Source organism: Callospermophilus lateralis (genome assembly GCF_048772815.1).
Source record: "Callospermophilus lateralis isolate mCalLat2 chromosome 11 unlocalized genomic scaffold, mCalLat2.hap1 SUPER_11_unloc_3, whole genome shotgun sequence".
NCBI classification, from domain to species: Eukaryota; Metazoa; Chordata; class Mammalia; order Rodentia; family Sciuridae; genus Callospermophilus; species Callospermophilus lateralis.
In genome coordinates, this window is record NW_027510155.1 from 1,720,844 (window position 1) to 1,745,426 (window position 24,583).

Below are 24,583 nucleotides of genomic sequence, written 5' to 3' on the forward strand. Positions count from 1 at the left end.
GCTTTAATTTACCACCTGTCAGCAGATTCCCCTCACCTGAGAATCTGGTAGGTGGTGGTAAATTTGAACTCAAAGTTGAATGTATTTTCAGGTCCTGATATTCTCATATGAGTTTTCAAGCTCTGATTTCTAGCTTCCTGATGGGGTGTTTCACTTATGTGCTTTATGACATCAAACCCAACATAAACCACCAAACTTATCTTCTTTGAAAACCAAGAAAGAGTCTGAGACAGGAAGATTCTGAGTTCAATGTTGGCCTCAGCAATGTAGCAAGGTCCTAAGCAATTCATTGAGACCTTATCTCTAAATAAAATTTAAAAAAAGGGATGGGGATGTGGCTTGGTGGTTGAGTGCCCCTGAGATAAATCACCCGTACCAAAATAAATAAATAAATAAATAAATAAATGCCATACATTTTATATATGTGTGTATATATATACACACACATATATATGTAATATATGTATATATACACATATGTGTAATTCAGAAGGGCAAGGAAAATGCATAAGTGAGAGAGAGAGGGAAGGCAAGGGAAATGTCACAAAAAATGTTGGTTTGGTAAGGTGAGGTTGGTTCCATAACAGGTATGTGACCTGGAGCCCCATCATGATGTAACATTGATTTCTGATATTGGAAACTCTCCTGTATGGGAGCAGAACATAGAATAAGGGTTAATAAGTTGTACTTGATTCACTCTCTTTCAGCAACAGCCTCTTGGTGGTCCTTCTTTGAGTCCTTCTCAGACCTCTTTTTCTAGGACACAAAAATCTAGAGACCATGAATCTAATTTTGCTTCAACCTGCCCATTCCCAATGCTTGACACATATAATTAATGCCATATGGAAAAATGAGGTGGATTTCCCCTGGATGCTTATTGGATAAATATATGCAAGTCTCCACAAACCAGTTGTTTTGTGACAGAGAATATGATTCCCAACTGAATAAGTTGGATCTAAAGACTAACTGAGAGAATGAGATTTTGACTACATTGCTAAAGTTATACATTCATTACACATCTAATTGCTACCAAAGAAATATGTACTTGCTATGTACAAGTTCTCTGCTAGGCACAATTATGAAGACAATATAAAGATACAATGAACCACACCCACAGGATTTAAATAAGAATGATGAAAATTATGGTAACAATTGGTCATGACCATTATCATCAGAAAAATATAGATTTAAAAGTACATGTGAGTTCAGACCAGGGAAAGATATTATTTAGGTAAAGCTCTCTGGAAAGTTTCTATGTGAATATTGACATTGAGCTGAGCCTTAAAATACAAATAGAATAAGGGGATGAAGAAAGATGAAGAAGTTGGGAAAAATATTCCAATCAGGGATAGCATAAGCAAAGATACACTTTGGTCAAAACACTGGTGCTTCCAGTCCAATTCCCACATGATGGTTTTTACTCCCTTTCCAACTCTCGGGATTATTCTGTAATGCCCCAGACTTTGTCTGCTAAACATGGTCACTGGCAGCCACAAAGTCAGAAATGCCTAAGGGAGCCACTGAGGTCATGTTCCTCAAACTTATTGATAACATGTTTCTCATCTCCTTCCTATTCTCATGCAATTTCAAATCTCTCCTGCAAAGAGAATTTCCTAAAGATTTTTCTGACATGTAGGAGAAAACCAGCAAAACCAATCTTGGATGATTCTCAGGTATCTGCAAATGCTTATCTTGTATTCTCATGAAAGAAAACAGGGAACGGAATTTAAAAACCAAAATAAGGCTAGTGAATTCCTGAAAGGAGACATTTCTTTTTCCCTTGGAGACAACCCAAATTATGAATTGCCGTTCTCACTGGCAACAGACTCTGGCTTGAATATTTTTAAAACACGACTGCTGAACATCTGCTAAGCAATTAATGGAATGCAGCAGCATGTTATAATGGTCCCTGGGAAGGCATTAGCGATCCTGCTTATGAGACATGAAATGTTGCAAACAGTGGTCCTTTTCTTAAAACAAAACAAAACAACAACAACAACAACAAAAACCATTTTCCCTCCCTACAAGGGAGAAGAAACGGAAAAGAAGGTGAAGTGAAGTGAGAATTCTTCCTCACTCTTCCTCCTTTTCTTCAGACTTCCTCCTGCTTCTCTTCTAGGCACCAAAAAATGAATATGTTCATTTCAAATTAAAAGAAATTGTGGCAAAACCAGGTGCTGTGGTGCATGCCTGTAATCTCAGTGGCTTGGGAGGCTGAGTGAGACAGGAGGATTGTGAGTTCAAAGCCAGCCTCAGCAATGGTGAAGCACTAAGCAACTCAGTGAGACCCTGTCTCTAAATAAAATACAAAATAGGGCTGAGATGTGGCTCAGTGGCCAAGTGCCCCTGGCTTCAATCCCTGGTACCAAAGAAAAATAAAACAAAGAAAGAGAGAAATTATGGCAATTATCTCATCTCACAAATCCTTCATTCAAAGTGTCAGTCTTTCCATGTGTGAAAGGAGAACTCTCTCTATTGTCTTTGGTAGATAGAGTCTAACACCTGTTAAAATATTTTTTGTATTGTTTTTCTAAATCAGATAGCTAGTTCTAACTTAGAATCAATCTCAAACAAAAAGCTGAACCCTCTTAAATTTGGCTTCCTTGTTTCAATTGTTGAAAAGTGCTAATCTTGACACAAGTCTTGGCCAAATCAGTCTCAGTTAATTACCAAATTCTTAAATTCCCATTTTTCAACTTGGTCCCAGCTCTAACCCAATTCTTCTTGCATGAACATTTTTTAAAATAGCATTTAATATTTTAAATCCCCTCCAAAAATCTGAGCAATATTTGGCACATAATAAAAAAATAATAAGTCAAATGAAAATCAAACAGAAATAATAAACTATGGGAGAGAACTATGAGAGAAAGAAGAATGATGAAATGTTGGCGTACCTCCAGAGTTGAAGAATTGGAAACACGAGGCTAGCTGTCTATCCAGCTTGACTTAGGATGCTCCCCCTTTCAGTAGATGATTCTGGTAAAAGGAGGGTTTTCTGATAAATCACACCAGTGCAGAGCACAACATACAGCCTGAGAATGTTATTCAGAAGCTGAGTATGCTATAAAGCAAATTTTAGACCACAAAGGATGGACTAGATAGTGATCCCTTAAAATGGAGTTCAGTATGGAATATCAGGTTCAGTTGCTCTTCAACCTCTAAATTCATATGGAGTAAGCAGCTCCAGTGGCCACAGGAGAGGATTATGAGATCTAGTCTGCTTTCTGAACAGAATAGAAAATTTAATTAAATAAGTTTCACACCTCTTTTCAAAGGTCTGGTCTTTCCCGTTGACAGGGTCACTAGCCAGAGTCCTGGGACACAGAATCTGACCTGCTGTTAGGTGAGCTGCATGGACCAGAACTTGGACCTCAGGCTTCAATTCAAAGTGCACTGAGTTTTGGTTGAGTTTATGGATCAGTACTTCTGATATCTGAAAGAAGAAGTGTTATAGTTAGTGCTACCAAAACTGTTATCACTGACCATGAATAAAAATGCTGAGAAATATTACTATTCTTATTGAGGTATCCCAACATTATACCTGTAAATTGTATAAGCAAGTTTTAAATGATTTTGAGTTATATTCTGGAGTAAGTAGATGGAACTATTTTTAAGAATGACCAGACTTTACATCCTGATTGCTAAAAAACAAGATATTAGCAAATAAGATCATTTCTACTTTTAAAACTTACCCTGTTTTACCTTAGAGAAGTCACTCTCAGTTTTCTCAGAAAGCATTTGTTATGCATAAGGACTTAAAGGAAGTAGATAAAAACTTCTTTTTTGTTATTATTATTTTTTATGTTATGCTGGGGGTCAATCCTAATGTCTCACATGTGCTAGGCAACCACTCTACCACTAAGCCACAACCCCAATATACACATTCTGGTAAGATTCATGAGATTTCATTTGCCTTTCCTTTCCTCCTCCAAACTATACATCATGGCTCTCCCAGACAAGGTACTTTGAGGGTACTACTGAATGGTACATAAAATTCTTATGAAATAATAAATTGTATAGTTGAAACAAAGTGTATTCACAAACACAAAATGTAACCAACAGGGGCAGTGATCTTATTTGCTCCTTGGGCTGGCACATAAACTGGACAGAAACGTAGAATTCTGGACCATGGAATATTGAACCTGACCATGGGGTGCAGAACTTAGTTTTGGTAAATATTACAATGCAAGGTTTATAGATATGGTAAAATTGTATTCATTTGTTTAGAGTAGACTTTTACCCAGTTTTGCTTATACTTTTGAAGAATTTATGCAAAGCTATGAGGGATAATCATGCTCCTATTTTTTTATCTGGTATCCTTATCTATTTTTAATAATCTGTTTTAATCATAAAGTTCATATTTTATTTGATACACTATTTAAATGTTAATAGATGTTTTCTGAGAATCATTATGCTGGTAAAATTCTTCATTTCCCCCCTTTTTTTTTCTATTTATCAAGCTTCATTTTCTCCACTGAGTTGCCAAAATGACACTTTTGATCTCTTTAATAATTAAACAGGGCCTGATGGCTTAGTTTGGCAGCAGAGACCCTTAAAGAATGCCCTGGTTGGCAATAGAACTAAATTGCCCTGAAGATGAACTTCTCTGTTGAATAACAGGAGCCTGGGATAATTCTCCATGCACTATAGATGGACACCCGGGATCTTGAGTAATACCAGTACATCAAATGCTTTCATTTGGCAAACCACAGAGAAAAATTAGACTTTTAAAACTATGTTGAAAACAACTTTTTCCTCTCTATTAAGATACTCCTTTTCTTGAATACTGACAATCTTCCAGAATGGTTCCAGTTTATAGGAGGAATGGATTTCTAATCAATAATCTATCAAATGGATTACATATATGTCCTGTAAGGTCCTTTCCTACCTTATTCTTTTCTCTTTTTAAACATTATTGGGATATTATTTTTATTATATTTTTATGTGGTGCTAGGGATCGAACTCAGTACCTCACATGAGCTATGCAAGCACTCTACCACTAAGCCGCAACCCCAGCCCTCCTATCTTATTCTTATCATTCAATTGATAGGGTCTTGATAGGAATCTGACAATGGTTCTTTAATAAAGGTTTTGTCTGTGAGATACAAACATGCACATATAATAATGTTTAATATACATACATATATGAACATATGTAATTACATAAAAATTATTTTAACTTAATATGAAAGACTTGTCATAAGCAAGTTAAAAGTTTACCTTTTTCTGTAGAAATTATCACAAACAAAAGAGAACAATGTACTTGTAAGAGAAAGACTTTTCTCTTTCAACCAGGTGAAGCTATACTCATTTCTTATCCCTGTAAATGTTTTTCCTCAAGAGAGAAAAATAAATAAGCAAAGGATAAAATAGATTTTATCAGAACTGCATGCTTCTCATTTATAATCTTCAGGAAACTCCGTTCTGAAAATGATTAACTTCCTAGATGTGTTTGGGTCCTAGCATTGCTTCATTGGTTTGTTCTGTATCATTTACAAAACTAAGCAGGCTGTGCAAAAATCATCAGGTAGCAGAAAGTATATTTCATGTATTTAACTTGCATCAAAGGACATTCAATAAAGAACACATACTCTGTGGGAAAGAAATTGTGCATAAGAAACAAAACTAAGTGAAATTTACATTCCATACAAGAATAACCTCAATTAGAACCATGTACTTTTCTACTCAAATAAATTACTGTGAGACTGTTGACAGATTTTGACAACATTTTAAATATTTACTATGTTACTTGGAGAAATGAATATCTTTGATTGTTTGCATCAGATCATGAGCTGGTTGCATATATTTTTAAGAATATTATACGTGCATTGAGCACTTTATTTTGATAAAATTGCTTCTTTCTGGCTGTTATTCCTAATACTACATGTCTGGTGTCTATGTGGAGTGGAACACAGAGATTACTGGACAGACCTAAGTTTACCCAGTTCATATTTTAAGAATTGAGACTAGACTTCAGCTTTGTTTGACCCGTAATCTAGAGAATTTTCATTTAAAAAAAAAGTCTGTGAACAAGTTGACAAAGACAGCCAGAGATATGTAGAGAAAGTTCTGGCTAAGTGGGCTTAGGAGATAGAAAAAAAGAAAGGTTCCTTTTGTTAATTTTACTGTCATCTCTGATTCATCCATGAAGCACACAAGTTAAAATACCATTCCCAAAGTCAGCTGACTAATATGGACCACAGGAATAGGCAATTTCTAATCTCAGGACTGTCACATTATTTTTACAAGTCTGCACCTTTTGTAATATTTGGGAGCATCTGGGCTTTGAGAAGAGTACAATAAATGCAATACACAGAGAGGCACAGCAAGACCTAAATGAGCAGATCAAAAACACTGGCCTGATAAAGATCCAAGTGAAACAATATGTGATATCTGGGAGACTGAACCTGCCAAAACAGGTAGAATTTACTTCTATTTATTTTTCTGTCCTGTAAAGTTGTGTTCCTATAATGCACCGATAAAAATACATGGAAAACAAAACACAAATTCTTAGCAAGTACATTCCAATAATTAAAACCAAAACATGAGCTTGATTAAAGGTTTTCGTGTTCATAGCCTTAAAAATGCATTTTTTTAGACAATTTCATTTATCCTCTGTACTGACATCTTCCTGATGCTGCTCTCCTACACAGTACACCTCCTACTGTACTGTAGCTAAATAATCATGGTCAAAGAAACACAAATCATTCCCAGTGTCTACTTATTAGGTAGACTATGCACATTATTCAAAGGTAGCCCACACTTCAGTTAAATTACCACATTAGAGGACAGTGGAGATTCAATACAAATAGGATAAAAGCTAGGGGGACATGCTAGAGGAAAAATACCAACTTTCTTCTTGCCTTCTTCATAAAAGATGAAGATCAAGTACAGCAGTGGGAATCAACTAGGGTGGGCTGAAGGAAGCATGGTAACTTCTCGGAGGCTTGAAACAATAAAGGCATACTTCTTGCTGACACGTGGTAACCACTGCGGATAGATATTTCTTAATGATCACACAGGGAACCAGGCTAGTGGAGCAGCCATTTTAAACATTTCTATTTGCTATACCTCGGGAGGAGAAAACAGTTCTCAAGGCTTATGGGCACTTGAACTTGTCAGACTGGAAGTGACACGTATCACGTATCACTTATTCATTAGCCTGAATAAGTACTGTGGCTCTGCCCAATCAGAAGAGATACACAGGTATGATCCTACACTGCAACACAGGCAGTGGGCTGGAAACATTTAGTCAACACCTGTGATGATTACTACACAAATCTAAACCACTTTTAATTAAATTCATTAGGCATAATCAGTCTCAGATTATCAGAACAAAAATGTCAATCATTGAAATATGAAAAAATAGAAGTTTAAGAACAATAGAGCAATTGGCACATTTATAGAACGTGTAGCACAAAGAAGTGGCATCAGGTGAAGATATAGGTTTAAAAATGGGTTTGGAAAATTTATCAATGATAAGGCTAACCTTGGCCAAAATATAACGATTAGCCATGATGTTGGTATGAGAAGCACAAATCCTAATGAACATAAAAAAGCACTGTGGCAAGATAATTGAGATGGAGCCTGGCCTGAGATGACCCCAGAGCTGACCCACTTGGTCAATCCTAATGCTGTCACATTTTAAGATACCTTCAAATAGCATTTGAGGAATCTTTCTCTTATATTCAATGGAGGAAGATTTTCCCCAACTTACACAACACAGTGTCAGGATTAAATCACAGGGAGGCAATGCAGCCAAAAGCTACCTAAGAGTTAACACAGTTCACACAATCCAATTCTTTCTTATCAGAAAAGATTCAGCTTAATGAAAATGCTGAAGGAGTTTTCTGGATGATGTACAAGAAGAAACAAATCAAACCCCTAATAATTCTTTCTGCGTCACCAGTTTTAAACTTCTTCCCCCCAAAAGGTCCATTTCTTACCTACTCTACTTTTAGTTATAGTTTCCTATTTCAGTGACCTTCCTTGTGAACTCCAGAGTACCTTTGTAATCCAAATCTTTTCATTAAAATTCAGAACAAAGAAAGTAGACCAGGTGGATATAGAATACAACCTGGAAGTATTAACTACATTTCATTGTGAATCTTTAGTTTTCTAAAATGCTGCCAATAGTCTATTCTATGTTTATATCTGCCTCTGCTTTCTCCCTTTGATTTTGTATTCTGCCATCTGTCAAATGTGAAAATTAATACAAACAGACAAGGAAATGTATTGTGATTGACATTTTACATGGACTTTTTTTGTTCCTTTTAAACATTCTCATAGCCTTTAAGGATTCTGAAAGACAACACTGAACAACATCATCGCCCCAGAACAGCATCACAAAAATTCTCCCTGAGCATTGTGACCTTCCCTCCTCCCATCAGGAGAGAAGGGTGCAGACTCATCACCCCTGAGGACTTGAGGAAAGCAGGGAAATGCGGTGCCCTGAAGGCTGAGCCTGGTCCATGCTTGAGCATTTGGCCTCAGCACAGCAGGATGCACTACCCCTAGAGAGGCCACAGAGGGCAAGAGAGCCTTTTCTCAGTTGCTGGAGAGCTGAAAGAAAGACTGGTTGGAACCCTCCTGGAAGAAGGTCGCTTGATTAACCCAGCCCACATGATCCTGATAACAGCATCAAGTACTATCACAGGGAAGAGTTTTCAATTTATTTCACAGAAAAGGTAGCTCGATCCAAGCCAGCATCTCTGCTCCCCTGGGAAAGCTCCCACAGGAAGCTCAGGGAGGAGAGTCCAGGGCCTTTGCTGGGTCTTTACCTCCCACTCTTCAGGGCCCGCTGGCCAGGATCCTTGTTCTTCCCTGCTGGGCTTCTGCACACTTAGGTTTACAAGAAGGAGGCCAAAGCATGAGGAGAGGGAATAAGGTCAGCCCTTCCCAAGTTTCCTTTAAGATTTAGAGTAATCTTCAAGGGAGAGGTTCATTTCTGTTGTTTGGATTTTCTGTGCATTTTTTAAAAAATTTGTGTGTATTTCATGGAATTGAAAGTCAGTTGTGTTTGCCTGCCCAGTGGACCTCCTCCCTCCCCCTTCATCTTTCTGTGAGGGACCAAGTGCCCTGCTCTCAGCCCATTTGGTTCAGGAAGGACTGCCCTAACCCCATGAGGTGGAGAGCACATAAAACACTGGAGTAGTCACAGAAAGCACTCTGTTCAAGCCTTCAGGGATTGGTTAAGAGATCCCACTTCACCCAGGCTGGAGTGGTGAGAACTGCAAACCTGGGGCTGTGGCTGGTGCTGTCTGTGGGATGGAGTTGACAAAATGGCCACATGGCAGCTGGTGCTGTGGCCATCCTTGCTTTCTATGTTCAGGCTTCATTCCAAAACCCCCATGTGATGGCAAGAAAAACAGAGAGAGAGAGAGAGAGAGAGAGAGAGAGAGAGAGAGAGAGAGAGAGAGAGAGAGAGACAGAGAAGCAATTTGTAGACACTTCTGAACGGCTCTGAATTCATCCATGCCGGGACTGAATCTCTGGACTTCTAAATTAAGTGAGTTCATAAGCTCACTTGCTTTCCTCGGGAAGTTATTTAAGAGACTAAGTCAGAACAGAGGATCGAAAGATCCACCTAGATTGAAAATTACAGGTTTCCAGTGGGGAGCCCATTTCACAGGCCCTCCAAAAGTGTCTTGTTTCAAAAGTTGATTTACTGTACTTTTCTCTCAGGGTAATAATGTTATGCACAACCAAGACACCATTTTCTCAGGGGCTCTGTGTGGTCACCATGTTTACTTTGGTTTGAGTCCTGGAAGAGACTGCAGCCAACCTTCTTAATCAGAGTTACAATCTCTAGCTTGGTATCCTATTTTCTTTTAAAATGATATAAGACTTCTGTTCTAAATCTGCATATTTACATGAAGTCATATCAATAATATACATTCTTCCCTTTTCGTATTGTCCTTGTTTTTGTCTCCATTTTGTGAAATCCCATTCAGTATTTTTTTTCTTGCTTACTCTCCACACCCTCTCTTCCAACATACGTCACTCACTATATGGTCCATTTAATGAGATTTGGCTTTTTTTTTTTTATCCCAGAGGGGGCACTCAATCACTGAGCCATGTCCTCTGTCCTATTTTGTATTTTATTTAGAGACAGGGTCTCACTGAGTTGCTTAGCATCTCATTGTTGCTGAGGCTGGCTTTGAACTCATGATCCTCTTGCCTCAGCCTCCCAAATCCCTGGGATTACAGGCATGTGCCACTGTGCCTGGTTAATAAGCCTTAACTTTGAATTTGCATTTCCATATCTCTTTCTATTATGAAATAAGCATAAATATAGCTATTATCAACTTGCCACTTATGGAATATCTTCTATCAAAACAAGTTCCCCAACTGTATTATTTATTTTTTCTTCTCAAACACCCTATGGAATCGCTGTGACTTTGGCTACATCATTTAACTTTTCTGTTCCTTATTTTCCTCCACTATGAAATAGACACATGGATATCAGAGCTGAAACTAGAAGCCTGGTTTGCATTTCTCTAAACTTGTGATCTTCTACCAAAATGGCTGATGCCCCCCCATGGGTGCTGGGTGCTATGTTGCACAGTCTTTCTTCAAATGAGTCAGCTGCCTTAAGATCTCTGATAAAATGGTTTTTCAATGACTCATTCAGGCTGCTTGAGTACCTTCCCTCAGCAACCTGTGTGCCTCTGTGAAGGAAGCACCCAGAAGAGACAGAGACGAGAGGGAAAGAAGTTAAAAAAAATCTGCAGTCAAAGCAAGATACATCCTGCAAAACATGTTTAACAAATAGATCCTTCTTTCCATGTTTCCCCTCAAGGAATCATTGAGAAAATATTACACTAAAAAAGGGGGGGGCAGTATGAAACATAGAAATGCATGGATGATTTCATGCCTGGGAAAATATCTGGCTCTATCTCTGGACTCTCTCCCATACTTAAAATAATTATAATCTGGATTTCATAGAAAATTCCTAAAATTTCCAGAAAAGGAACAGCTACAAATGTCCATATCTTGGATAAGGATTAACTTCCCCCTCAGGTTCTCAGCATTCTGTGGTAAGAAATAATTCATTTTTTCTCTTATTACATTACAGTGCAGATAATAATTTGTAGAATATAATGGGAAGCTGAGCATGGCAGAGGGCAAGTTCAGATGCAAATCCAACAGGTTACCTGCCGCCTGCTCTCCAATTGCATCTGGCTAGGAAATGGGTTCATCCGGGACTTCTGGGACAGCTATGTTCTTCATGATTTACATACAGAGAAAATTAGAGAGGCAATTTTTCTGATGGGTGAGAAAGTAGCAGTTGAAAGGAGAATATATGCTGAGAGGTGGACTGAGCTTTAATTTGGGGTTGTTGTTAGTAAGGGTATTGTAGTTCATAGGCCAACCTGGAAGACTAGAGATCATGGGACTGGATTATGGGTTTATTCAAAGTAAATTAAAAAACTCCAAGTTCTTGAGGAGCCAAATCCAATACTTATTTAGTGGTTGAGAGGAATCCCTTTTTAAATCTATGTTCCTGGAAGAATTGAGAAACCCAAATCCTTAGGTTTTTATGAGAACAACAGACCAAGACTAATCCTTTTAGTTGAATGGATAAAGGAGAAAAATATCTTCCTCAATACAGAAGGAGAAGAGCCTTTTGAAGTTAAAAGGATGAGAAAGAAAAAAAAATGACCAAAGAGGGCAGGACACACACACACACACACACACACACACACACACACACACACACACACTCCAGAACTGATTGAAATCAAGAGAAGGTGAACTTTCACATAGCCAGAAGAGGAGCTCTAGAGCAGATATCACATAATCGTTGTGAATACAAATCAGATCATCTTAGCACAGTGATAATAAAAGGATCAATATTTGAATCAAAGTTGTAGCTTTTATAACAGTTGTCATTGTACTCCCACAACACTCAAAATGAAAGAAGTCAAGTAAGTTCTAAGTGGGCTTCTTGTCCATGTGTCAATCAGCTACTTGATTTTGTTTCTCATAATGTCTTGGGCATGTTTTCATGCCTATGCACATAGATTTCTCTAACTAATCATAAATGCTGCCAAGTATTTTGCAGTATGAGCAATTCGGTCCTCTATGTGTTGATTTGGTGAAACTACAGTTAGGGCCACCAGCATGTGACTGAGAAATGGAACCAGAAAGTGGAAGATTCCCCCCAAAGAGGTGGTGCCCCCAGACCCTGCTCCCTAGAACCCCTCAGAGCTGCTGTGATGGTTGAACTAGCAGTGGGGTGACCCAGACTGCAAGCAGAAGCTGAAAATGTTTGCTAGGGGACTTACCTGCTCCAGATCCTCCAGTGACCTTTTGTTTTCTCCTGTTGAATCCTGGTAAGGCAAGACGAAGAGCTCGGCAGTGGTGGGTAAACCAGGCAGTACTGCCACCAGGATGTGCTGGCTTGGAATTCCTGTGACCTGAGAAAGAGAGGCTCAGGTGAGGTCCTGCAGAAAATGGTGAAAAGGAACCAGGTATTCAGCTGGGATGTGGGTTCAGGCAGAAGATACAGGGAAGTGTGTGGGGGACATGAAGGCAGAGGCCTGGGTGCTCCTGGCAGGAAGGCACAGGAGAGGCACCCCTGGATCACAAGTGCAGACTCCAGAGAGATCCACAGAGGTTTTTTTCCCAGCTCCGCCACTGTGAGACTCACCCATCACTTATCTTCTCACTGCCTATATTTCCTCAAATAGAAAACAGGGACCCTCACTAACTTCTTTATCTGCCCCCCCCCAGGCCATCATCCGTGCTAACCCAGTTTCTTCCTTTGTCACCAAAGTGGAGATACTCTTCAAATCCACCAGTCATATTCTAATTATCAACCCAACTAGGACAGCCCTCAGGGGCTCCTGTTCACTTCTGTCCAGTACCAGAAGCTGATGGCCAGTCCTGCTCCATGAAGCACTCTGAGCTCTTCACTTGCTGTGCTCACGCTTCTCTTAAAAATTAGAAATATTACTCAATTTCCTCTTTGCCTTTTTCTAGCTTTCCCTTGAACTTATATCCCAGGGTGTCCCCCAATCCCTCTCTCTAGACAGTTCTAGAATCAATATTTATAATCCCATCTTTTCTCTTCATGGTCAGTCAGAACACACTGCTTGGCTCTTCACTAGGACTTCCAACAAATGTGTCAAAAAAAGAACTTGCCATTCCACCCCCCGCCATTTTCTTTCTATCTTTGAGGTGACAGGAAGTAGGCCCTTCCCAGATTCCTTAGCCTGAAGCCTTACACTCACCTCCTGTATTATGCCCTCCTCACTCTGTTACATGCAATCATCCTATGAGACCCTGAGGAGTCCTCTTCCACACTAATGATCCTACTGGTTCCTTCTCACTTAAACATCCACCACTGAAATCCCAATTCAATCTTTATGTGTACCCCATCAAGTTTTACCTGTGTTTCTCTGTGTGCCTGCCACCTCCCTCGGGATGTCTTTTCTTTCTCTTTGCAGATAGAACTCTGCTTACCTTTCATGAGTCATTTACAAATCCACACACTTCAGTACATTGTTCCCTAGTTTCTCAAGTAGGTGACTGTCTTGGAGCTACATTTTTGAAGCAGTCACAAATTTTTTATACATTTGATTCCTTATCGTGTGCCTGGAATTTTGCTAAGTAACCTATAGATACTGTTTTATGCAAAATAAATAAATAAATAATAAAGCAAGCAAGTATAGTTCCACCTCACTTGGATGGTAAAAAATCACATCACAGGTTGGTGCCTCAGGATGCTCACTCCGAGTTTAGTGTTCAGGGAACTTAGTAAGAAGAGCTTGAGAATAACACCTATGGGGTAGGGAAAGTTAGCAGGCATGGACAGGGGAGGAACTGAGAAGCCATGTAGGTCCAGTCTCAAAGGACCTGTGGGGAGAAAGGCTGGCCTTCAGAGTTTTTGTTGGTTGGGCTGAGATGGCCAGGACTTTGTGTGTATAACCATACATGTCCATCACTCAACTGGAGCTACCCTGTGAGATGACATGATCCAGGACAAGGCAGGTAAAGCCTCTGACCACAGCTCCCTAGCAGCCAAGACAAGTCTCTCCTGAACCAGGATCTAGGTATGTGTCCTTATCTCCACCCCAGGAAAGTTGGGTGCTGAGGGCAGGTGAAATAGTGGTTCAAGGCCATTTAGGAAGAGGCTGTGAGGCTTATAAAGCTGCATTTCATGGTGAAGCCTGTGATGGTAACCTGAACTCTAGGCCTCCTTTCTCCTGACAAACACACATACCAGCTCCCATTACAGCTGAGCACATGCTGTTTAATGCCCCTATTAGATTGTAAACTCAGAGATTAAATTAAATCATCCTCATTATAACAAAAATGCTTCCTGAATGAGATTTAATTAAAGATTTCATCATGATATGTCAATAGCAAAAGCCAATTTGATGAGGAATGGACCACTAATTTTATACCAAATTCTGTCACATAAATGAATAGGAAGAAAACTGCCAATAAACCGATTCTAAGTTGTACATTTTATAGGAATTGTTAGGGCACACTTGGCAATGTGTACCTTAAGACTTAGGAAAGTAGCCAAATGTAATTGCTGATCTCAAAGACAGGGTTCCAGGGGAACACAGGCTGGATCAGCTGCCTACTGGGATGGAGTAACTGGAAAATTTGGGGTACTAAAAGATATTACCATCCCCCCAACCACCCTGTCCTGAAGGATGCTGAGCAACACATTTATTCTTGTTTAGCTGATTATAATATGCAGCATCCTTAGGAATACTGATGAGCAGTGGTTTCTGGCCTACTGGACAGCTGGTGGGAAGGAGGCGGCCCAGGGCATCTGACCTCTAGATAATGTGAAGAGAAATCATCCCAGAAGGCTAATCACTGCTGAGCTGGTGCCTGAGCTGGTGCCCACAATCACCTGGTGGGTTTGGATTGTTGCCTGGGATACTTAGGTCCCTAAGGGATCCCATGTCTCTAGAAGGTTGCAGAGTTAACCAGGTGGGCTGTGAGTGGGTTCATGAAAAGTTGTAAGTCATCTCGCTTGAATAGCAGGAGAAAGAAACCAATTGTCACTCCAGGGAAAGATGGCTCCAAAGACAGAAAGTCCTTAGTCTAGTAGCTGCCCTTCCTGGTAGCCATAGTGTTGAAGCTTTAATAATGCCATGCCTGGTGAAGCCATGGAGACAGAGCTGGACTGCAATTACCAGGAGACACATGAAGATTCCCCTTCTCTACCGCAATATGGCTTCCATCCCTGTTTCTCCTTGAAGAAAGACAATAGACAGCAGTACTGTGGAACAGTAGGAAACGACAAAATGGAGATTTTAGCCTTGAAGGTCTGAGCCTGAATTTGTAGCGGCCTGACCTTGGGCAAGTTCCTTGATGTCTCTTATACCTTTATAGGCTTATCCTTGGTATTTAACATTAAACAGTATGAAGTACGGACGGGAGGGTCTAGAATATTTTAAGTGCTAAACAAATGTCAATAAAGGTGATGGTGTGAGGACTGGACTGCTGAGAGGCTGATATAAGATCTCTTTTCTGACCAGGGTTCTCTGAAGGTCTTATTACAACACCATTTTCCATCAGTGATAATATGTGTTGGGAGTAGGATATACAGAAACTTAAACTGGTTTTCTGTGTGGGTTTAGAACCTCAGGAAAAGGCAGCTCGTGCCTAATGTCCTGGGTTTGTGCACCTAGTCCAAGCAGCCACGGAGCTTCTATCCCACTGTGCTTACTCCTGCAAGTGGAGTAGGTCGGGGAAGATGGTACCCCCACAAAGGGTCTCTTACCCACTCTTCAGGAACATCTGCTCAGGGAGGGATAAAGTGTACCCTCTTGGATGCTCCTAGAAACCTCAGGAGATCATGTTGCATTACAAAACCTTAAACACTGGACTCAGGCCCTTCATTTCAACTCTGAAGCTTTGTCACCTATTGTCTGTGAGAGTTTATGAAAGTCTTCTAACTTCTCTGAACCTCAGTTGCCTCATCTATGAAAATAAAATAGTAATAGCTTCCTCATGATACTGGTACAGGAGGGAAATGTCTTATTTAAGAGAAGCAGCACATATGACCCACCATCAGGTATGAGTCCTCACTGCACACAGTGGTGGGGCTGGCACCCAGGGTGCTCTTAGTGATTACACCTGCCCACGAGGACACTCTGGCACATGCCCCTCCATCATTATGCACAGTGGCTCATCTTACACTAAAGGCCTCATCCATCATGAACTCTCTCTAAGCAGAATCAACTCTGTGAGGGACAAGCACCTCATGACCCTCACGGTTGCTCTTTACCCTGGTGCCTGCCACAGGCCTGCATGTGGGGGCTCAGCACCAGTGACACCACACCTCAGAACTAGCTTCCTGTGGCCCCATCTCTTTCCTGTCCCTTCTTAGGTGTTCTTCCATAAAGTTCTCCAAGAACAGAGAGAAAATGGGTCCAAATGAGAGAAGAACTCTTGGCACTCACTTCTACCAGGGATTTTTTGATGACTCTGCTGATGTCCCTCCTCCACTCAGGAATGTCCAGGTTGTAGTCATCCAGGTTTGGAGAAAAGGACAAGCAAAGAGAACGGAATTCCTCTGGGGATACAACAGCAGGTGGATTACTGGAAGTCAGGTAGTTTAGTCAAGCAGCATAAACTTTGTATTTGATGCAAAGCCCTCATGGAGGGTCCTGTCTCCTTTCACACTCACCAGAGAAAGAAAACTTTCTATCCCTGTCCCTGGTATCTCATTAGTTTCTTACTTTATAAACCAAATTCTAGGACTCTGGCTCACTCCTAGCTCTATAGACTCTGACTATTATCCCCAATTCCAGACTTGGCCTTCCTGGATACTAACTGACCTTTGAGCTCGGAATACATGATATACTTATGACCCCAGGGTCTTTCCCTGTCCTCTTTCTCCACCTGGAATGCCCATTCACCCCACTGTCTTTCCACAAAGCTTTCAAGCTCTAGTTTAAGTTTTCCAGACTGACCATTCTACCAAACCCCAAACATTTTAATTTTTTAATGAAACTACTATGTTTTTCACATACTTTTATCATTTGATTGTATAATAATAGTTATATAATTATATACTTTTATTTATTATAGTTACTTTATCTTTTGTCTGCAAAGAAGTTTCATTGAAAGGAATGTTAAGCTCCTTATGTTGAGGACTGTGTTTGTTTTTGTGTAACCCCTGAATTAGGCCTGGGTTCATCTGCATCCTCCAGGAAATGGGTTGGGGATTAAACAAGCAAAGATTTTATGAACAGAATCATCTTTGGGAGAAAACGAGGAGGGACCCAGGGGAGGCATGGTGAGCCATCAGCTCACAGGCCTGCAGAGCTGTTAGATAGAGGAAGAGGGCTGGTGACTGCCCTGCAGCATGCAGAAGGCTCAGCAAGATGACTGGGAGATGTTGAACCAAAGCTGACCTGCAAAGGAGTCCCCTGTGTCCCAGGAATGGGCCAGCCTCGGTAGCCCTGGAACCCCCATCACTGGCTGGGACCCATCCCTAGAAGAAGAAACCAGGCCCAGGACAGTGAGGAATTCCAGAGCACAGCATCCAGGGTTTGTCAGTTTTGCTTCCCAGAGTTGGAAGTTTCTAGGGTGCATCTTTATGGCTTCCATATCTTAACACAGGGCAGTGTTTGCCAAAGGACACACCCAGGTAAGCTCTCCCCTACAACCTGTGAGTGACTCCACAGTGAAGTTTAGATTCTTACCAAGCCTTCCTGTTCCCCCACACCCTGGTGTAGACTTACTCTCCTACCTCAGCTCACCTCTGCCTCTCCACATTACAGCATGTAGCTCTTCTCATTATTCAGTCTGCTAGCAGACTTTCTGACCAACTGACCTCAGGAAGCCTCCTGTTCACCAACCCCAAGTACCCTCCATCTCTGGATCCTGTTTGTCTTCTTTATACCTAATATTATCTAATTTGTCTTCACTACATGTCTCCCTAACTGGAATGTAAAATGATTAAGAACAGGGACTATGTTCCTGGCTGTGAAAGAGTGCTAGAACATAGTAGGTTTTCAATTATTATCTCTGGGACATTTAATTAGTAAATGTTTATTGAATAAATAAATGGTTAAATTATAGCGAAGGCTCTCTGTTATTTCTATGTTTATTTCTTCAGTACACAGTACTTATTTTAAGCATGTCCTTGGGTTTCAGTTGGGGCTAAGCGATGTCACTGGTATCAATTATAAATTCAGGAAACATAAAATCCCCCTTGTGCACTTCCTAATGATGCTCATGGTTTATCCAACATATGCTTTGAAGATGCTTACATTATAAGATGTGAATTTATGGCAGGAATCTGATTCCAAAAACATATTTTTCAAAGCTTGACTATTTTATGAGTCACTGGTCACCTAGGTGAATATCACTGATTCAGTTCTGATGGAGAATAACAAAATGCATGTTAATTAGCAGCATGGTAAACCGTGGCACTGAAGATGCACCAACTGAGTCGTAACTTTGCAGCTCTGATGGTATAGATTTATGTTACTCTCACTTTCTCTGCACCTCTCACCAAGCTCTAGAGAGTTATCTACAGGGGACAGTGTTCACCTTAGTGAAAGGACATGGATGACACAGCTGCCTCCATGATGATGGCTGGAAAAGTGGTGATGGTGTGGCTGAATTTATTCAATAAACAGGGGCTGTCTGTGGGAGGACTTCAGGCAAACACCAGAAATATAGCTCTTTTGCAGGTGCTGAAAGAGCATTTGCATTTTTTATTTAAAGGCAAACCCATACCCTGGAGCAAATTAATGGAAATAATGCAAACTAGATTTTCTTTCTTCCATTGTATTAGGAATTCCATTCTATTCCTTCCTCAGCCAAATTTTGTTTTATTGTGTATGCGCAGTGCTGGGGATTGAACCCAGGGCCTCCTGTATGCTATGCATATTGGCCAAGCATCTGCTACTGGGCTGCACCTCCAGCCCCTCCATCCACTTCTCTGTGGAATGCCTTCTTCCTCTGACCATAACGGTATCCTCTGCCCTTTGACTAAGCTTTAGATAGGTGTCTAACAGGAGGCCCCTGACCTCCCTTTCCTTGAGCATTTACTCTAAATAATTTGCAGCTGTAATTTCTTTCTCTGCCCCACTGAGATGCTCAAGATTCTAATCTGCTACAACTCAGGAAAGGGTTCATTATCATCAAGAAATAAAGGTTTCCCTGTCTCCTTGGCTATGAGGGAGGATGGGAAACTAACTTCCCCCAAAGGGTCATTCATTCGAGCAGAGGACTAATGACACTGAAAACTCCATGTACTCCTCAATATCCTCCAGTACTTTCTTATTAGCTAATCCCAGCATGTTGGGTCTTCTGCCTTTTGTTTCAGTGGAGTTCAATCCTGCCTGTTTAATTCTGTCTGGTGTGATTCTCCCTTAATAAGTCACACTTGTCACTAAAAATTCCAAATCCTGTGTAGACATCTTGGATAACTCGCTTGATTGAGGATGAGTTAAGGATGGTCGGTGGCTCAGGGATTTGGTTAAAGGAGGAGGAGACCACTTCCTCTGCTGAAATCTTTAATGAAGAGAGAGAGAATGCATTTTGTGTAAAGTGAGTCACCCTCAGATGATTCCTTTGAGGAGACTGCAGAAAGAGGAAGAAGGAACAGCAGCGGGGTGGAAGGTGCATAGAAACTTGCCCTCTGGGTTCAGAATCCTTACGCTGTTTATTCATTACACTTATCTCATGTTTGCTTACCTGTAAAACAGAGATAATTACAGATTTTTTTCTTGTCGGTTCAATGGATTCAATAAAACAGACCATATACATCAAGTGCTTAGAACAGATACAGGTGGTAAGTGCTTCATCAGTGTTAGTTATTATCACCTTCACCATGACCACTTCTGGTGAAATGACTTTAAACCAGTACTCATCCAAATTTGGGTCTCAAGTTTCTATCTGTAAAATGACACCTGTTAAGAAAAGGCCAAAACCCTTCCAGATTTAAGGTTTTCTTTGTGATTCTAATGAGGAAGCTGTCCATACACTTAACAAAGAGGACATCTGTCAGGCTAATGGCTGAGTGCCTTTAGTGCAGCCTGTGACATCCAGAAGGGGCAGAGAGAGGAAATAGAGCATCCGATGGAAAAGAAACCGAAGTCAGTCAATCAGGGTGATTTCAGACCATGGGCCCTGGGTCTAGGTGGTCTGGGTTGGAGGTCCAACTCTACCTCTTACTAACTGGGGCAAGTTATTTACCTCCAGGAGAAAATGACTAATAATATCACCTGCCTGGTAGTAGGCTTGATACGAAGAAGATTAAATGCATTAAATGCATTACCTGGACCAAGAAAAGAGGTGGGGGAGGAAAGAGAAGCACACAGCCACTCAATGGCCACCTGGAGGAGAAGCTGTACTCACTGATGGGGCCTAGTTAGGAAATTCTCAGCCCTTGTTTACTTTCTGCTACTATCTGGACTGATCAAGTCTCTTCAGGAGGAAGGGAGAGGAGAAAAATCATGAAATCTAATTCCTGGCCGGCCATGCATGGAATAGTGTCCTTGGCCCTTGGTTCCTCGACATGCTTGAAGTGGCCTACAAATGATTTTCAGGTTTTGAACATCAAACTGGCAAGAGGAGGAATGAAAAACAAAATATGACTCTCCACAGAAAGAAGAAGTCCCAAATTATCTCATCAGCATCAATTAATTTACAGAACTGGGGTCCTTGCTGCCCTTTCTCGGCCTTTCTCCTTCCCACCTTCTTGTTCTCTCTTTCGGCACAGCATATATTTTCCTCACCTAAATTTAAATCCTCTTTTCCAACTATTCTGTGATACATATGTACCCCTTCCATATTAATATTAAATGTTTGCCTTTTTACCCTCTCCTGATAACACCTTGTTCATATCCACCTGAACAGCTTTCTATGCAGAAAAAAAAACTTACCAAAATGGTATCAATCTGGATATATTGTTTTTATATCCCATTTCCAAGCAATGATCACACTTTTCCAGTTCAGCACATTTTCATTCCATCTAATGCTTTGACCACATTCAATTTCCCAGCTTGATCACAAAATTGTTCTATACATCAGATTGTTCAATAGCCAGTCTACTGCTACAAGTGATATCCACTTATGACCCTTCCTTTGCTTTGCTTTTAGTCGAGTAGAGGGTTTTTTGTTTGTTCGTGGTTTTTTTGTATTTTTTTTAAATGCTGACTTTTGAAAGAGATTTTTAAAAGTAATTTGATAATGGAAGATTTCTCTTAAAGTTGAACTTTCAAAAAATGCCGCAGCATTAGCTCTTTTCTTTTAGAACTGGTTTTAGCTATTCAAATGCTACCAGCATCTCAAGTGAAATGAACCAGCTTTACTCATAATGAAACCCAGCCTGTTCCTCTTAAGGTGAGTGAGCCAACAGTCTAAGTGCTTCAGACCAACTTCAAGAACATAGAACAGGGATGGAGATGTGGTTCAAGCAGTAACATGCTCGCCTGGCATGCACAGGACACTGGGTTCTGTCCTCAGCACCATATAAAAATAAAATAAAGATGTTGTGTCCACTGAAAACTGGAAAATAAACTCTCTCTCTCTCTCTCTCTTCTCTCTCTCTCTTTTAAAAAAAAAGAAAGAAAGAAAGAAAAGAAACAAACACAGAACAAACTCCTTCTTGGTCCTGTGGCTGCAGTTTTGTTGGCGAATCAAATTTCCCTAAAGGAGGAGACCAGAATCATCTCAGCTCTTTCTCAACTGTCCAGGTGAAAGTCTAAGCCAGAAAGACTCCCAGTGCTATGGTACCAGACATCCTCATCTGAGCATGGGGGCAGGGACAGATCAGCAAAGACAGGCACTCACCGTATACTGCAATGGTCTTTGTGTCCTGCAGAATGGCATTTCCGGTGGAGACCTGCACTGTGATGCTGTTCATTCCTTCTGAAGTAAATTTGAATGATATGCTTCCCTCCAAGGTGATCAAGGGCTATAATAAATAGGAAACAGAGCAAGCAGAAAGCTGCTTAGTTAAAGTTGAAATAGCCGTGAACTAGCTGGTCAGTAACTCTGCAGGGGCTCTTCTTGGTACACTAGCATGGAACTTTCTATGCATCCCCATCACCTGAAATGCAGGCCAGAGGGGAGGCTGTCTATTGCAACAATGGCCCCATGTGATTCCATCCATTTTGGGGGGATTGGACACCTCTCTCCTGGTATCATCCTGACTCTAGACTGGAAAATCAACAGGTCTTTCTTGTTGATGGGTTACATGTCTCTCTTTTTTCACAATCTAATTTGATCAAGAACATGTTTTAATCCAAGCACACTTTCAAATCAAACAAGAAAGGGGATCTCTTATTAATCTAAACTTAATAGCAGCCACAGAAAATCTATACATTGCCAAACATTCATCTCTAGGCTCTACCATTATATGAAATTCCAATGGAACACAGCAACCGTGGACACTTAAATTGGACAATAGATAGAAATGGGAGGTGTGGCGGCTCCCTGTGAGAAGCACCATCAACAGTTTCCTGGAAGTAGCTTCCGTGAAAATAAGTAGTTATTGGATTGTGGTTTCAGGACTCAAGAAAGAAAGAAAAAAAAAAAAAACAAGTATTGGAGGAGTGCTGTAAAATAAGCAGATGCCAAGTTTCTAGAAGAAAAAATTATTAATCTGCTGACCTCCCATGACTCACTCCTCACAAATATTTCTTTCCCATCTTAATTAGTTCTAAAATCAAAATTCATTTAATTCCCTGTATGGTGAAGGGCAGACTAAAGTCCAGCATAAGAATTATTTTTAATAGGGTCGGCTGAGAATTTTGTTTTATATTAAAATTAAGAAAAAAAATAATAGGAGGCAGAGAAGAAAGTTGTTTAGTGCTTTCACAGTCTATACCAGCTTTCAGGCAAATAGCATTGATTTCTCCTTTCTCACTATGGTCAGTGGGCCCAATGGGCTACATTTGCATGCATAGCTTCAGAAGAAATCAAGGAGCTTCTTTTGTACTCTGTTGTGCAGCAGTGGGGGCAAGAGCTTCCTTCCCTATAAGGCTTGCAGCAGGTCTAGGTGCAAGAGAGCTCTCCTCCCTGCATGTGCACAGCTATGTTAAAGCCAAAATTCAGTTATCAAAATCAAGTTTTTACTAAAATTAGGTGTATAGCATTGGAAGAGCAAAGCCACAGAGTGAATGTAACTCTTGGAAGATGATACAGTGTCCCTGTCCAGGGAGGTTCATCTGAGTGCCCTTTTGGGAAGGGATGCTTTGGGCCTTAATCCCACTATTTTACTGACATTTGGAAGTATTTAATCTTCTGAGAATGGAATGAGTTCAAAACTGACAAAGACCATGCAGCCTGGAGGACAGGAAGGAAAATGAATAAAGGGAGCAGAAGGCCTGGGATTTTGCGTCTCTATGAAGCACCTAGAAGAGATTGGAGGAAGCTACTTCTGCTGTAGCAGCCTCACTCTTCTCACCTGAAAAAGGAAGGACTAAGAGTAAATGAAGGTTAAGGTCTCTACTGGTTTTAAAATTATTGCTGACTTTTGAGTACCAGGATATTTACAGAAAACATAAAAAATGAAGCTGACCTAAAGAAAGGACCATGTCTGATTTAGGATGCGAGGTCATTTTGTGTGTGTGTGTGTGTGTGTGTGTGTGTGTGTGTGTGTGTATGTGTGTGTATGTACATGCATTTATGCGGCAGTGGGGAGGGGGTTGTAATGGATATGGGTTGCCTCTTTGTAATGAGATACTTAACATAGACCGCCTGCTGGCCCTGCAGCTAGGGCTCCCCCTGAACTCGTGCATTCATAAGCCATATTCCCTTCCATTTGGCTTCAGCCAGCATAAGCTGAGCCTCAGTCACCAGCCCTGTACAGAAGGCAGACTCACCTCCGTGTTGTTTCCATACCACCACTCATAAGTGAGGGTGCCCACTTGGCTGCGCCACAGCACTGCAGTTGCATTGACCTCCTTGTTCTTTGTGGTGACAAAGGGAAGAGATAGGTGCACATGCTCCAAGGGACCTAAAACACAAGAAAAAGAGGGGCCATGGAGAGGAAAGAGCTTCAGCTGTTCTGCCTTCCCTGCTCTGAGAGAACACATATTTACTCAGAAGCCTCGCAAACATCACAGCCACCTTCCCTAAGGGAAGTGCCTGGTGCTCTCACCACTTTGGAGAACAGAAATATATTGCAAACAAAGTCATTTTGTCATTTTGTATTTACAGATCTTACTTCCAGGTCTATAACCTGAGTTATAGATGTGTGAAAGTTAAAAAAATTTACAAGTAGTTTATGAAGTCCTTAAATGAACAGACAAGATTTCACAGGGAGATGCAAGGTCTTTCCAAGAAATTATAGCCTTGGTGATAAACCAGAATCATGGGGACCTGCCGAGAATCATATTGGGGTGAGAAGTATGCAAATCCCCAAATCATTCCACAAGTAATTTTTCTTTATTATTTTTGCATTTCAAAGGTGTGTATAGGTGTGCCTGTGTGTGTGAGCATGTGAATGGGAATCTGCCTGGTAAGCATGGAACACACTATATTTGGGGCTGAGTTAGGCTTGCCCAGGAAAGAGGCATACAGGAAGGGCTCTGTGCCAGTGTGCTCCGGGCTTTGGAACATGCCCCTTGGTCTTGCCATC

At 40.7% G+C, this 24,583-nt stretch overlaps 1 pseudogene; it reads right to left on the reverse strand.

Annotated features, from left to right (window-relative positions):
- The window catches only part of LOC143385821 (VPS10 domain-containing receptor SorCS1-like), a 64,368-nt pseudogene that overhangs the window by 14,753 nt on the left and 25,032 nt on the right, over window positions 1-24,583 (reverse strand).